The sequence below is a fragment of the Microtus oregoni genome, unplaced genomic scaffold, assembly GCF_018167655.1.
Source record: "Microtus oregoni isolate MIOR12 unplaced genomic scaffold, Mior012 000068F_ref0000429, whole genome shotgun sequence".
Taxonomy (NCBI): domain Eukaryota; kingdom Metazoa; phylum Chordata; class Mammalia; order Rodentia; family Cricetidae; genus Microtus; species Microtus oregoni.
This window is the reverse complement of record NW_024543975.1, coordinates 5,238,915-5,253,657: the sequence shown is the minus strand read 5'-3', so window position 1 is coordinate 5,253,657 and position 14,743 is coordinate 5,238,915. Positions and strand designations below refer to the sequence as shown.

The 14,743-nt window shown below is 37.3% G+C and overlaps 1 protein-coding gene across 6 annotated transcripts in view; it reads right to left on the bottom strand.

Moving 5' to 3' along the window:
* Lrrc4c (leucine rich repeat containing 4C) overlaps positions 1-14,743 on the bottom strand; it is a 1,344,378-nt gene that overhangs the window by 59,095 nt on the left and 1,270,540 nt on the right. Inside the window, exon 2 of one of the 6 annotated variants that reach the window (XM_041641257.1) lies at positions 4,660-4,734. The exons of the other annotated variants lie outside the window; for them this stretch is intronic. The gene's annotated coding sequence lies outside the window, so the exon portion shown is untranslated. The remainder of the gene's footprint in view (positions 1-4,659; positions 4,735-14,743) is intronic. 6 annotated transcript variants of the gene reach the window in all.

Sequence of the window (14,743 nt, the reverse complement as noted above, 5' to 3'; positions counted from 1 at the left end):
CTTGGCACAATACAGAGGCACTTGCACATTCTAAGTATTGCTACATTATTCAGAATAGCTAAAAAAAAGCAACCAGACTAGAATTCCATCTTGAGATGAATGAATAACAAAGATATGACCCATATGCACAGTTGAAATTTATTCAACTATCAAGAAACATATGAAATCATGCCATTTTCTGGAAAATAGATACAGATAAGATCATTGTACTAAGTAAAATCAGACAGACACAAAGATAAATACTGAATGCCTATTTATATATTCAGAATTTTTTTTTAAATATGTGTGTGAGGGTTGGGGTCATTAAAGTACTAAGGAGACTATGAGGAGAATACACAGCATCTTTAAAAGGAGAGTCAAAGAGTATATGTCGTTCAAAGCCATTGGGGAAGTGTTTGAGGAAAGGAAGGAAACATACAAGAAGGAGATGGATGAGTTGGCACTGCAGAGCCATATGTGGTTGCATGCATGAATGAAGAAGAAAGGATAGTGATACATAAGCATGAAAATGCTGTAATAAAGCTGATTACTTCATATGGTAACATTTTTAAAAAGATATTTAATAAAAACTGTAGGGAGAAACCATGGTACCAATGTCAGTTGACGTGGTAAAGTACAAGCTATTGGTAACCAACGATATCCTTTTGCTCTTGACATTAATGATATCAGTGAAAAGTGACAAGATCCATTTGGTTTAATTATTGTACTTTCAACTTGTAATATGGACATCTGCAAATATTAAAATAGCCCACATTGCTTTATGGATGCTTCTCCATCATCTACTTCTCTTCCTCTTTCCTCTCCTCCCCGATACTGCACAAGCAAGTGACTCCTTCCCCTCCTATTTGAAACCGTGTTTATCCCTTGGGATATTTGGACAGAAAATCAGAGACATAGAGTAAGGACACGTGATATCCCCTCTGTCCCCCTGCTCTGCAAGGCTGTCTGTGCTCTCAGAGATCTTTGAACAACTTCCAGTTCTGTTACAGTGATTTCTGCGGGTTTCCTTTTCTGGCTCATTAAATCCTCCCTCTACATGTCTAGAGATGGTAACAACTTTTGTGTCTCTAGATCCAGGTTACTTATTACTTAACTCTTGGCATTCAAGAGAGCATTCTAGTCTTAATAAGCCATCCCTTTATCAAACAGTTTTGAAAGATATTAGTTAAGAAAGTACCGTGTGTTTGGGTTTACTGAAACAATTCCATTGGGACTTAGTTTTCTTATCTGTAAAGCAACAATAATAACATCCACTACCCAGGGTTTAGCATCTATTAACTTGTAAGTTTTTCATAAAATACTCAGAACAGCGGATGACCTGGAAGAACATGTTGCAACAATAAGTTGGCTTGCTTTATTTGCAGCTCATCACAGTTCATGGTAGGCCCTGTTCTGTTTACCCTCTTCTCCCAAGAGACTGAGGAGATCTCAAGGGCAAAGCTACAGGAACCCATATCAGGACCTAAGCTTCCAGCAGGTGACCTGGAAATGTCAGTTAAGTGATCATGAAGAGAATATACTACACCTTCAGCAGAGACAAAACTCTAAAACAAGTCATCCCCAGGTGAAGTAAGAACATAAACACTTATAATTTACGATATTATAACTAGAGATCAACGTTGAATTGAGATGACTGGACTGATTTTTTAATGATAACTGGCTAGCAACAGAGTTGAGAATCTCTTTGTCTGTGTCTGTCTCTTTCTTTTCTTGCCTATGTGTATACAGATAATTTAAGATAAGTGGATGGACCAACACAGGCAGAGAGACACATGGTGCAGAGGAGGGAGTGGATCACACTCAACTCAGTAATGTGACATATTTTCTTCAGGAATGACACCCGGAAATGAACTGTAACTAATTAAATAGATAATTGCATCAATCCACTATCAATTACCTAAAATCTGGAAAAAATTAAACTATTAAAGAGTCGATTAGATTATAGTAATGAGACTATGATTTCAAAATTCAGCAGTTAAAAGCTGACTTAAAATCTAAGACGTGATCTCTGAAGTTGGGGTTTTTCCCCTTAAAAGTCATCTATTATAAAATGAATATTCATTCACATCTGTATATATAGGGTAATAAAAAGAAATATGTATTCCTTTAATTTGAAAAAATAGGTCAGGAAAAAGCAATCTGAGGATGGGCTAAGTGATTTCCACATTTAAATAAGAAGCATGCACACAGAATCTGAAAATCCTCTCTGGCATCCCTTTCCTCTTGCGATCAACTGGGCTGTAGTGAGGGGCATATGTTGAGTGGGAGGGATTCTGGCAGCATAATCAGAAGTCTGTTTTTTTGTGTGTGTGTGTGTCATAAACTAGTTTAGTAGACCTGAGGAATGACTTGGTGGAGCACATTTCTGGGATAATATCCTGTTTGATTGAAGCCAGCCTTTGATTCTATCTCATCTCTGTTGGTGTCCTCTTCACATTTACCTACATCTTGCCCTTTCTCTGTCTATCACTACACCTTTGATGAGCAAAAATGTGCACGCTTGGGAATAAAGCCTTTGTTGTTAAATTTTGTTACTATTGAGTAGTGTTTGAAGGTGTGTGTGTGTGTGCCCCTGTGTCTGTGCTAGCATATTAACACATACTTCTGTACACTTTCAGTAGAAATAAAAGCTGCCATTTTCATTGGTTTTACCATAAAGTCTTCATTGATTTTACTTTTAGACCTTTAGAAACGGTGTCAGACAGGCAGTATTTGTCTATGCCTCTGATCACCAACAGCATTGAAAGCTAACTAAGAACACTACTGGAGATGGAAGTAGAGGTAAGTGCACAAACAGAAGTTGAGATCAGATGAATTAAGGTTTGAGATCTGATCGGGATATTTTCCTCAGGATGCCTTATGCAAGACACGGAGCTACCCTAACCTTCCTTCCTGTTGAAAATAGAGTCAGCATAATAAAGGTATTCACAGCAAATAAGGTAATATATTTGGTACTCTGAGTATAATGTGCATGTAAAAGAACAGAATAAAGAAGAAAGAGGATAAAGGGGGGAAGCAAAGAAACCACGAGACATTAGAGAAGTAAGATGCTGCAGAAGGATGGAAAGAGGGAGGGCAGAAAGGACTGATGGAGGGAGGGAAGAGAATTATGAATGATGGAGGTGAGAAAGAAAAGAGCTCCCTGTTTGTCAATGGAACCCCATCAGTTAGTCTAGTGATAACATTACATATAGGCAAATAATAAATCACAATGAATTTAAAAACATGAGTCCTTCTGGTCTACAAGAGCTAGTTCCAGGACAGGCTCCAAAACCACAGAGAAACCCTGTCTCAAAAAACCAAAAAAAAAAAAACAAAAACAAAAAAAAAAACATGAGTCCTTGAATAATTTCAATCTTGTCCAAGTCTAAACATATATTTTTTATCATTTCCATCATATTTCATTGTTGTAACTGATATTAAGAAGGAAATGAATATTATTTTTCTGAATGCACATAGTCCTCTAGCCACAATTCTCAAATGGGATTTACCACTTTCTTCTTTGAATTTTCAGATTTATGCACATGCCTTATCTTCCTTAGGTGACACACTCCTCAATGGCCTGTTCATCATGTCTAGTTGGCATCTCTATCAACTATATGTCTAGGAAGCTGTCTTGGGTAAGGACATGCTTATGTGAGCAGACATGCATATGCTAAAGAGTAAACCAGGAAGTAGCTGAGACAAGAAAACAGCTTGGTGCCCCAGGGCAAATCCTTTGATTCATGCAACAGAGATAAAGTTTGTCAAAAGGAAAAACAAGAAAAGAAACAAAGAAGAGAGGAAAGGAGGTAGAGAGAGGAGACAGGAGAGGAGAACTAATGGCAAACCCACTTTGGTCAGTCATCACAGTACTTATTCCCCTAACCCAGGCTATCAAAGAGTTACTACTATTATTCACCAAAAATGATCTATGCATATCCCACAAATGAAGTAGTAGTTGGCCAACTGGAACAGTAGTAGTGACAACAGCAATACGGAAAACCGTACCTTTGTGAATGATACTTTAAGTCTTTAGATTGTTCGTTTGTTTTATGGTCAGCATGAAAGTCATGTTTTGAGATTCAAACTAAGAGTGTCACTATTCCCTTGCTCTTTCCACTTTCTCTGCAAGAGGCTTTCAAGTAAGAAACGCCTGCTTCCTTCACCACTCCTCTTTCCACTGTTCCCTATTTATCTCCTTTTCCCTTTTTTCCTCTTTTTTTCTTCTTTCTTGTCTTTTCTCTTTCCTTTCAGCTTTCATTCTTTTGAGAATATCACACATAATACTACATATATTTGTTTAGAGAAAAGGGGGATAGAAGGCAAGACAGGGAGTGGGGGGGTTAGTAAAATTTCACTACAGTGGAAAATGATTACATATTATTTCCTTTGATACTAAATTTGATATTAATAATTTCTGAGAATACTTCCTTCATACAACTTTCCTTCAGCTTGTCTCTCTCTATCTCTCAGGCTTATGGAGCCACTTAAAACCATGGGATAAAATGGCCACCAGCATCCCTGTTTAGTATGTGCAATATGCATTACAATTAACTATTTTTTTCATGTAGATGACAAACTTTGGTGGCATGTAAAGCTAGGTATGATAGGACTGATTATCTTCTTGATAATCATTGTCTGGGAATTATAAAAATTCAGCTTAGTATGGTAACTCACTGCAAAGTAATGTGGGTCATTGAAATGTTAGCAATCCCAGTTCTCATCCACTCTTGCCCAGTCATCGTGAGAGACCTTAAATAAGGAGAAAATGAGAAAACTAAGGTTGCAGTTACAGGAATGAGATACACAAAGAAACAAAGCTTTGACTGTTCAGGCTATATAGTAGCCTGATCTGGTGTTTCAGGCATAGTCCACCACTGAAATGATTCCTCCTATGCTTGTTCATAAACTCCTGTAGTTGTTACTCTTTCCCTTTTCACATCCAGAGTACTGTGGAAGAAATAATTAGCCTGAAATATCCACAGTGGGAGGACTTGTAGCTGACAAGATATTCAATTCCCAAATATTCTTTCTGAATGGAAGGTCTATCTGAGTCAGATATCTGAGGTAACACTAATTTAAATTTATTCTGCTATTAATTCAGGAACTCTTAATATATAGTATATAAGGTAATAATTAAATATTTTAATATTCTATTTACAATTTCTTTTCTTTTTTCTTTTTTTTTTTTTTTTTTTTGGTTTTTTCGAGACAGGGTTTCTCTGTGGTTTTGGAGCCTGTCCTGGAACTAGCTCTTGTAGCCCAGGCTGGTCTCGAACTCACAGAGATCCGCCTGCCTCTGCCTCCCAAGTGCTGGGATTAAAGGCGTGCGCCACCACCACCCGGCTATTTACAATTTCTTAAGTATTATGTTGAGCATATTATGTACCAGTCTTATTTAATTTTACACATGCACATCAATATAAGATAGGTATTAGTATGTTCATCTTTCAAAATTAGAATATTTTCTTGATGACATTGTCCTGGCCCAAACTATCAGATGCACATCTATCATATTTTCCTTGTCCTTCACAGAGAGGAAAGAAGAAAAGGGGGCAAAAAGACATAAAAGATCACCTCTGGGTCCTTCAGGGTACTAGTGGAGTTACAAAAGTATAGCTCTCCTGTTTCTCTAACCATCTGTCTTCTCTTAAATCAAACAAAATACAGCAAAGTCAGTAATTCCTTATACATTATTATTTGGTAATTTTATGCATTATAAAAGTTATAGGAACAGAATTGCTTGTAAACACCCATTGTGTGTGTGTTGACTTCAATAAGGAAGTGATGTTGTACTGACAAGGTACACCAATATGATGTGGTATGGTCCAGTGTATGCAGTAATACATGTCAATACATACAAATATACAATAGGCAGACTGAAATGTTCTCAAAGTCTAAGTGTATTTAGATCGAAGTTGATAGGTGACTTTTTTGTTCATACAGTGTTGCTTTTCTAACCTTTATCTGAGTCTGTACGTACAGAATTTTCTGAAATTTTATTTCTAATGCTTACCATACATTTGCTATTCACTTTTCTTTCTACAAGCATCATATATTTATCAGATCTTTTAATTTTTGCAACACTGGTAGGAGGAGGTACTATTATTACTCCCATTTCACAAAAGAAAAAAAACTGGGGCATGGCAAGGTAAGGAAGATTGCGAAGCAAGGAGATGGCGCAGCAGATGTGAATCCTCAGGGGGCCGGAGTTCAATACCTGAGCTTGTAATTGCTATCTTATAATAAAACTGTTAGCTTTACAATTAAGATATAATTAAAAGGTTTTTTTCAAATGCACTTTGTAAATTAGCTACTGGCAAAAGCAAAGATAGCCACACTAGCGTTAGAAGAGAATAAATTTAATCAAGGGTTTTTAAATTTGTCTTTTAACATCGTTTTGCTAGATTGCAATAGCCTTGTGATTTGCTTCCTATTATTACAAGGTAAATTGACTTTTTTTGCATGTGAGCTCTTTATATTCATTTTATAATTATCAATATTCAAATAACTATGGAGTTTCATTTGGAAAATATTTCAAATGTTATTACTTTTCTTTCCTATATCCTCAGAAATATACCAAACAGCTGAGCTTGCAAATACACATGCTGTTTTTGATAGTTTGTCACCTCATACTGCTCTTCCCAGGGGCAGAGAACAGGAGAATAGTGTCAGTCAGTTTTCTTCATGCCTACCACCATTCAGGTGTGTTCCTTCCAGACTCTCATACCCCACTGCAGTTTATGGCCTAGAAAGAGGCTTCTATAGCACTATACAGCCTGGAGAATGATCTCATTATAAAAACTATCTGAAACCTGGTGCAACTTGTTGTTGCTATTGTTCATGAAATGTTGAGATGACTAGAGGAAAAAAAGATCTGTTTTCCAACTAAGGTGTTATATCCTGAGTTGCAATTTGGAAGTGCAAATCTCAGCAAAAACCTGACTTGGGGGTGCTTCCCAGTTCCTCATCTTCCATCCTCCCATATCTTGTCTGTGCTTATACTTGAGAATTCATACCATAATAAATGTAGCCAGAATTCGTCTTGCCAGCAAAGGAAAAATTCTTGAAAGTGAATCAAGTGCCATAACATTAAAACGAAACAAACAAACAAAAAACTTTAGCATTGGATTGTATTCAGAAAATAAAGTTTATCCCTAATACTACTATAGAAATGGTATCACTTATGAGTAAAAAGTCACAATCAGGGAAGAAACTGAAGTGAGAAAAGTCAAATGATAAGCTAACTTTTTAATTTTTTTTTTCCTTTGTATGACAGTGCATCCTAGCCCAATTTAATGAAAGTCATCCCATTTAACAGTATCTTGACAGTGGGAGATCACTGACATGAACACAATAGGGAATTCTGACATGTGAGTGAAGAATATTAAAATTAGATAGTGAGATAAAGAAGGATGCTGGAGACTAGATAGTGAAATGCTTAAATATCTCTGTAGGAAGGGAAATAATAAATATTGGGATTAACTGTGCCAAAGAGATAGCTCAGCAGTTAAGAGTACTGCCTTCTCTTTTAGAGGTCCTGAGTCCAATTTCCAGCAACAACATGGTGGCTCACAGCCATCTGTAATGAGATCTGGTTCCCTCTTGAGGAAGAGACCTGGTCAGTCATCCTCATCAACTTAGACCATGAAAGCCAATATGGACAAGTTCAACAGAACCACATGCAGGCTGCCCAGGCATGCTTCAGCATTGCCAGGGCAGAAATTTCAAATTCAATTTCTGTTCTACACAATGGAAGGAAAATCTTCAGTAAGTAAGCTCTCTTTTTCTGAGGAGTGGGAAGTAAGAAAACAGAATCAAAAAGAATTTGTGATTAATAACTGTATTGTAACATGGAAGAAACACATAGGTGATAAGACAAATAGAGGATTAAATAGCAAAAAGCTATCTGTAGAGACCTAAGAGAGTCATAGAAACATTAATAAGTTCATGTGCAATTTTAAAGTACCATTTGTCCTCCTGTTGTACTTGATAGACTTAATGAAACGTAATCTGGTCTTTTAAAGAAGTTGATTTTGGCAGACATCAGAGATTCACAGCAATCCACCTATACAACTTAGACCTATTTCTTCTATGTCTTGGAAATAGAAGATGAGAATTGCTAGTAGTCATACTTACATGTCATAAGAGGGAGGAAATATGAGTTCTTGGTCAAGAATCTCCAATTAGAAGGAAGGGAAAACCCCCTTCCAGACAAGGATGAATCAACTATCTCCACAAGAAGCCTGCTAAAACAGCCTGTACTCCAAGACTGGACTCTGGTCTATAGTACTCCCTATCACAAATCCCAGGAGAGAGTCTCACACAGTACATTTAAATGATGCATGCAAAATCAGATGTAGACAAGTTTCATGACAGGTGTGAAACCTTACCAGAAAACAATGGGCTAGAATTTGTTATGAGTTTTCACCTTGGTTAACACTGACAGAAAACAGAGGGATAATAGTTTAGAAATATTTGGGAATAATAAAGTTATCAGTGAAGTCAAGGGACAAAAAGTTAGAGGTCTGCTTATGGAAATATGCTGTTCTTCTATGTGACCTCTCCCCACCTATGGAAGAACCACCTTGGTTTTATCACCCTCCCAAACACAGAGAAAGACAGGAATACAGATCGCAATATCTCATGTCCAGAGATTAACACAAATCTCAGATGCATGTCAACCAATTCTGACTTTAATGACCCAAAGTCTCTTCAGTTCTGCTACTTCTAACCACATCCTTTACTGTATGGAGAACCAATCAACAGTGTACGATTTGACCTCCTCTAAAAATACACTGCCTCCAGAAAGTTTTACTCATTATAATCTACTTAGTAATAGGAATAAACTGTTATAAAAGAAACTACCAAGTTTGTGAGGTGTAAGAAAGCAAAATAATATGTGTTGTTTTCTTGCAAAATGTCAAAATAATTTTTCATTTCATACTGACATCATTTCAGTATATAGCTTGCAGAATCTACTGTCCCTGCTTCTCACACAGGCAAGGAACATGGAGAGGAGAAACTTGCCAGGGTGACTGTTTTTACAAAGTAATTAATACGGATCTCTGTAGTCCAGGTCCTAGATAAACACAGCAAGAGAAGCAGAAGCACAAGGTTTCTGAGCAACACCCCAGAGCCCAGAGCATTATCTCCCCTCCCCTCAAACTTTTTCCAAGAGCTCATTATTGTTCAGAGCATAGCAAAAGTTGTTGTGTCCACAGATCTCCAGAGAAACCTGTGAAGAATGCAGAACTGTCTTTTCAATGAAGAAAAATGAAAAATAAAACAAAATGAAAAAAAACACCCAAAACCCCTGTTCTTCCATTCATAAAGCTGGGAATTGAAATAACAATATTCTAAAAACTAGGGCAGGAGGTAGTTAGTAATCTAAATGATTCTTTCATCCAGGACTTCCCCAAGCTCCTACCACCAAAACCAGAGACCACTTAATAGTCTATATAACCTTATATTACCTCTAGAGTGAGAGGCTCCCCCAAGTTCCTACAAGGACCAGAGGTAGCTAATAGAGCATATGACATCTATGCTCCCTGTCTGACTAAAACCAGGCCAGAGCCTTTCCTAGGCCCTTAAGCTAGTACAGGTAGCCTATCTCTAGAAATCATCTTTTTGGAAGAAATGACTTATACCCCGAGTCAAATTTCAATATAATTTTACTTCCTTGTACACCGGAGATTGTAATACACAGGAAACCTTTCTTCCAAATTATACTGTATTTATGTTTGATGGGAATAAATGGCCTGAGACCAGACTTCCCACTGAAGTTTGAATCCAAGTTGACGAAATCAGTCAGAACTAAGTTTTTATTATCTCTTTGTGGTTTTCTTCCCTACCTGTATGCCTTCAGAGTCTCCCACACATTATCATACCTTATTTCACTGTCATCGTTTCTACCCTCTCTTTCAGTACCTACAAATGTTTTCCATTCAATATACTTGCATTTTGTGTGTTTTTCTTGTGCCCACCAATTTACCAGATTATTCACGTGTTTATTTTTTATACCTATATCCTTCATCAGAGAAATTTCATTTGTAACACGTAATGATTAACTAATGCAGAGACTCACCACTCATCAAAGTGCATGGGATAAGTTGCTATAGAGTGCTTGGCTCTAAATGGAACATTTTTATTTCTCACGCCCCCTCAGAAGGTGCAGGGATCACAGCAGAAGAGAATGTCAAAAGAGATAGTAGAGAAATTCTTTGCAGCAGTGCTTTCCAAGGTCATTTCAAATATTAACTCACAGCAACTGAAATTTATTGACAAGATCAAGCCAAACAAAATTCCACCATGCATGGGGGCGAGATCAACAAGTTCCCAGTGCCAGCTGAGGAGCTATTGGCAACAGATGGCAGCTGTGTGAGATGGAAGTCAGTTTTCTTCAGATGCAGCCCCTGATACGTTGTCTATGTTTCAGTATCAGAGCACATACTGGCAGCACTAAACAGACTCAGTGTGTTTCAAAAAGAGCACGTGCAGTTGGGAGGGGTAAGTGATTGCAAGGGTACTGGAAGAGTTGGAAAAAAAGAATAAGTGTACATTTTATAAAAATATTACATTACCATAAGAAACTCTCAAATAATAATAATAATTGATTCAAGTTTACTACTATACTCTCACAACTGACCTAGAGCCTTTTCAAGAAAGTATGTTCAAACAAAATTAATGGAAAGAAATAGTGCATATTTAAGCATATATACAAATGAATAAACATAAATCAAAATTATGAGTTTGTTACCATAGGAGAGACTTAATTTGTGTCACAAGTTTAGCTGAGGCTATATTTGTTTTTGAGTGCCTAGTGTGAATATGCTCCACCTACAGTCTAGAAATTTCCCCTGTCCTCATTTCCAAATTTAAACTTGCCCTCCCCACGTACTGCATGGATGAAAATTGGATATCATTAAGATATTCATTTCCCCTCTCGTTTCTTGACTAAGTCTCCTTGAATTGGGTGTTGGCGAGCCTATAAAAAACAACATAACGTTGTATCTTATAGTCTCTTGTGCAGTTGGAGAAGTTTGGAACCAGAAATATCCTGTCTGGTTGTATGGATTCTGTGATGCTCAAGTCTCAGTGTCTCACCTTTCAGGTTTGCTTCTTCCAAAGGTATTAACTTCATTATCTTTGCTATGTGAGGAGTAAAGGTGGCCTTCCAACTCTACGCAAGTTGGTACTAGACTGTATACAGACTACACCACTGATGCATATTGCTGCCAGTAGAAGATAGGTTGACGGAAATTCCATGTCTCTTGTTTCTGCTGAAGGACACCTCATAAAGAAAAGTTATTGATGGATACATTTAACTTCCCCTCTAAGCAAATCATCTCACCTTTGCACCTCCCCATTTGATCTCTCTGTGTGGTTGGAGCCCACAGTCAGGAAGCACTTTTTGTGTGATGCCCTCAATGACTGGAGAGTGGCAGGACAGTGCCAGGGGCAAGGAGTGGGTTGCAGCAATAGCTGCCCCTGGCACATTTCAGTCAGGCCATAACAGGCCTCTGCCAAGAAGGATAACTAACAAAAGCAGGTGGTGAGTGCCTGCAGCTGAAACTGATCATATCTTTTTGTCTGGGAAAAAAGAAAAATAAAATGCAGCCACTCAGCAGTGCTGGGGGAAGCGTAAAGAAGCTTGGTCCCTGACTTCTGTCTTGCTCTTCGTGACTGGCTTTGTGCCAAATGCAAAATTACATCTGAACTCTTAGCAATACTCTAGAGCAATAGAGACACTCTGAGCTAAAGATGACAATACTTCAAAGTAAATTGCTTTTTAGGTTTTCTGTTTGTTTGTTTGTTTTGTTTTGGCATTTTTTTGAGCTACTGAATCAATGCACTTAGACACAAATTTTGACTCATGAATTTCTATTAGGTCTGCATTCATTATATTTGTTTGGGTTGATAGCCTTTATAAGGCCAGTTCCAAATTTAGAGTTATCACTATAACAACAACACTAGCTCTCCTCCCCATCAGCACTTGGCCACAGGCCTGCCTCTGGAATTTCCTTGAAAATAGGCTTCCCAGTTCCTGGTACCAAATGATGTTCATCCACAGAGGACTAGAGATTAGTCACTCAGTTCTCTATAGTATACACTGAGGAATCTTGCTTTGTCCCTTTTGTACCACATAGACACTTTCTAAGTGGAATATCAGATCATCCATACTTCAGTGGAGTTAAGAAGTCCAAATAACTTTCAATGATGAGGAAGTTTTAGTCAGAACCCTGTAGAGAGAACAGAAGCAGCAATCCAGTTCTCACTCTAGAAATCAACCACTGGGAGAAAGGCAGAGGGTAAAGGGGAATGATGGGAATGCAAAAAAGATCACTGGTGACAAGCCTGGGAAGAAAGGATGGAGCCAGATAGGTGTGACATTCAGAGACCTTTCCTGAGAGTACTTCAATTGGAGCATTATCTATTGCCCAACATCAAATTAGTAATTCAGGAACTTGAAGTGAACAATGCTGAACAAATACAGAAAAAGGTGGTGCAGCCTAAAGCTCTAAGGAGCCAATTTAATCTCTGCCAGATTCTGAAGATGCATGTCTTATCAGAAAGCAAGCATAAAATTTTCCCAGTAGAACCTCAAACTTGTTTCTGCATGCAAAGGCTTTAGTTAGGAAAAACAGATTGCAATTTTGGGTTTTCTTTTATCTAAGATACATTTCTGAATTATACTTACAAAAGAATTATTTTATAGTTTTCTCTGTACCTCAGTGACTTCTCTTATATATCTGACTAGAAATATATTATGTCTGAGCATAATATATTTTGGCAGGATGTAATGGGGTATTTCATTAAAATTCAGGATATTTGTCCAGAGTGCTCATATTATCAACAGGTCAAAGAGTAATGAAAACTTTTTAAAATTGTGTTTACAGGGATCTTTCTATATTGAGTCTGTATCATTTTACTACGTACAATATTTCTATTTATAAATACATATATCAGGATCATGTGTATGGTTTCACAAGAAAGTTACAACCAAAAACAACAGCAACAAAGTACTTTCATAGCAAAGCATGGTTAGCGTTGTAAAAAGTTGGTGCTGAAGGAAGCAAGATTTCTTTCTCATGCTTTAAAAACCAGAGACTGCTAACTTCAAGTAACTACATACAAACTAGGCAAAAAAGGACATCTTTCAGTGCTACGTGCAAACTGTGGTCCTGATTCCAGGAAAGGGGTTTCAAAGTGAACCACAATGAAAAGAATGAAAAGGAAGCAGGAGTAGCTGAAATGGAAGCTTTTTTGTTTACACTTGTGCTAGTCTTAGACATTCAGATTGTTGCTACATTCCCTAGGGAACAAATTCCAGCAATAAATTTAATATAACAGTCACAAAGGCTTTCATTCAATTTCTTAAATGCTCATGCATCACGGAAAATTTATTGTGTAATGGGCAGATAAGACTGAGTATCAATGAAAGAGAGCTGTCTTCTGTTTCCTTTTGAATCTGGGCCAGGCCTTTATGAACCTACTCCAGGTCTAATATTTAGGTCAGTCACCTCAATATGAAACTTGACCTCGTGGCCTTGTTCCTTTTTATTTCTGTTGTGATCTCCAAAAGATTTAAAAAAAAAAAGATATCTGTTTCTCTTCCTTTTAATTTGTGAGGTCCTGAAAGATCTTTATTTCTAATAGGTTATTTTTTCATGATCGTTTGTTCTTATAATTCAACTGATTGAAAAATCCTGATTTTTTGCCTACTAAAGTATAACATTGCATCACTTTGGTTTTTGCTTCACACAGATTCCCAGGAATAAAAAGCATAATATGTTAGCATGGTTTATATAATTCCAGAGATGTGTCTCTGAAGTACTGTTCAGTGTGACATCTTACTTATCCCAATGGGTCCCCATTCTGTCCATTGTAAGAAACAGAGAACACAATATCCTCTCAAATCTTCCTGTGAAAACAAGTGAAAGGATTTAGAGGCATAATTAGAAGTGAACTTTACAAGTCATATAGTAGCTACTTCACATGAGGCAGATTAAAAAAAAAAAAAAAACAGCCACAGAGGAAGTGGTCTCAAAGGTCAACTCACAACATGAGCAAATGGTGAACAAAACAAAGGAACACACTGCTTCACTTTTATCTTATTTGCTCAAGATCTCTCTGTGATAGTTAGACAGTTTGAGGGAGATGACTCTGTGAATGTGATGGGATTTTGAGTATGCAAAAAACAAAAATGCTTTTATAAGCAAGCAAAACACATGGTAGCAAAACTGAGCAATCACAGATTAGCTTTAAAAATTAAAATACAGTTTAAAACACACCATATTGTTAACCTTGTCATTTAAGATAGTTGGCCATTGTTTTACGTGGGAGCTTCTGACAGCCACCCCAGTACAACCTTTGCAACGAAAAGAATGTGAAGCCGTGACATTTCTAAAGAGCAGGCTATTATAAATGGAACCTTCACTTCGATCAACAATGAAGTCACGCCAAAAACTCACCAGAAACAGCCTTGGGGTTTTGTGAGCCACAAAATCGCTTGAGAAAGGAAAGTCAAGGAAATAATAAAATATTGACAAAGCTGAGACTTTAAAGAAAAGGCAAATGAAGACTGAAATATTCAGATTTTGGGCTGCCAATTCGAGGAGTGTCATAGGAAAAAAAATACTGCATTGGGTTTTGGTGTTTCTCTAGAAGGTGCTGAGAGTATAACAGGTTTGGGGACCATAGACCAAAGGACAAATTATGTATTTAAACCACCACCAATACAATCTGCCACATGGCCACC